This window comes from Frankliniella occidentalis, unplaced genomic scaffold, assembly GCF_000697945.3.
Source record: "Frankliniella occidentalis isolate FOCC.00 unplaced genomic scaffold, Focc_3.1 Scaffold27, whole genome shotgun sequence".
NCBI classification, from domain to species: Eukaryota; Metazoa; Arthropoda; class Insecta; order Thysanoptera; family Thripidae; genus Frankliniella; species Frankliniella occidentalis.
In genome coordinates, this window is record NW_026267157.1 from 1,935,334 (window position 1) to 1,937,449 (window position 2,116).

Below are 2,116 nucleotides of genomic sequence, written 5' to 3' on the forward strand. Positions count from 1 at the left end.
CCGCTCCGCACCCCCTAACCGGACGACTCGCACGCGGCCTCTCCCCTTCAAGTCTCCACCGCCGAGTCCCATTCCTTTTCCGCGGCCATATTTCACGTTAGTTATTGCCCCGCTCTCTGTCTCTGTCTGTCCCGCTGTCTCTCTCTCTGTCTGTCTCTGTCTCCGTTGGTCGATGTCACGGCAGAGATGATCGTTTTAGATGATGCCCGATAGCGAGGCCCGCCCCCACCGCGGACAGAAAGTCACCGTCCTAGACTCGAACAACCGCTCGTTTATCTAAATGTTATGTTTTGTTTTGGTTGAGGCCCCGCTTAGTCAAGTTGTGCTCCCCTTGTTCGGGAAAACAACAACCATTTCTTTGTTTTAAAATCTTCTTTTTCTTCTTTTTTAGTATTATTTTAAATGTATATGGCACGTTACGATATAGCCGGCGATGTTGCCATCATCATCGAGATTGCACTGGAAACGGAAGTGTGTGAATGCCGCACACTTTTAGGTGTGTGAATGCCAATTCTTACTCTTACGGGAGTAAAGGGTGTGAATTGTCCTTTGAAATTCAGACACTAGTGCTTCTATGTACAAATTTACACACTTTCAAGTGTGTGGCATACATTAACACACTTGAGTTTTCGGTGTGCTTGATGGTTGTAGCGCAGTGCAATATACACCAAGAAAGTGTTCTCAATTCGAGAAACTCAAAATTTTGATACGAATTTTTTGTTTTAAGGATCAAATATAGGACTTAAAAAAAAGAGGTCTCAGAATTTTCATTATACGATTCTTGAATCGAGAACACATTTTTTTTAGGGTGCACCAGTACTTCGCCACCGCCGCCGCTAGTGGCCGCCCGCGGAGGTAGGCATCCCAACCGCCACGCGCCGCCGCGCCGCGCCGCGTCCGCGACTCCAGCTCCAGTGGCTGGCTCCAGCGAGCGTCCCGTTAGGCCTGGCGCTAGGCCCTGCTGGACCACGAGCGGGATGCTGGACGGAGGAGGAGAGGGGGTCTTCATCTCGCAGCTGCCACTGTGGCATTCGATTCGAACCGCGCGTGCGACGGACAATTTCACGCACGGTAAAACAGGCCGTAAGATTTTATTCGCGATTCTTCCTTTTGGTCGAATAGGTACACCCTGTTTTTCTTTTGCCACTTATATCACTCCTTGCGACCGATATACACTCTACATTCGTGTCGTATATTTTTTCCCCCTTTGTCTGGAGATCGCTCGCTGTTTTTTCTTTCTTCTTCACCCAGAAGCGCATTATAAACATCAAGCAAGGGAACAGATGTACATTCGTCTTTTGTTTTTTCACCACTGTAAATTATTACCTTTTCTTCCCTACATCCCATTGGCTCGACGGGATTTCGACGAAACTCTCTGGAATCGACTCATCGCTGAGTTCAGAGAAGAGCTAACACTATCTCATCAAGCGGTGCTCCCCAATGTCGCGATGGTTGCGAAAAATTCAAACAGCGTTAAGAGGGCACACACCACTAAGCTATTGGGAGAATATGTGTCGTTCACTGCGACCCGGTACTCGCTGGCGACGACGTGGCGTCGAGGTGTAGCGCGGCGTGCGTGGGAAAGGCGACCATCTGTTTATGTGCGCCTCTGGCGAGCCTCTGGCGTCAATGGAGGGGTAACGGGTGGCAGTGCAGGAGTGGCAGTCCGAACACATCGAACGACCTGCCGGTGCGCCAGTGGTGGTGGTGGTGCTGCTGCTGTGCTGCTGCTGCTACTGCTGCTGGCGCTGCTGCCACCCAGCAGTTCGCGCGCGAGATTCGATCCGCTCGCTTCCGAGGAGGCTCCGTGTGGGCCACCCTGTGTTGTCTAGCCGCTGTATTTTGACCCCGCTATGTCCTGCTGCCGCTCGTCTTTCTTCGCCTACTTTTTCTATAGCTCGAAAGCAAAACATTAAAGTCCACGTAGTTCAATTACTGTTTCTGGAGACGTATGGAAATCTGCCTCCGTATTTATCGGCCGAGGAAAACAAAACAAAAATGCATATTGTCGGCGTCGGGCTGAGCCGACCCCTTTCGCCCCGAGCTGATGGACGGCTCGGGCTCGGGGTCTCGCTGTCACATTAACACCTGCCCGATCCAAAATAAAAGGCCCCTC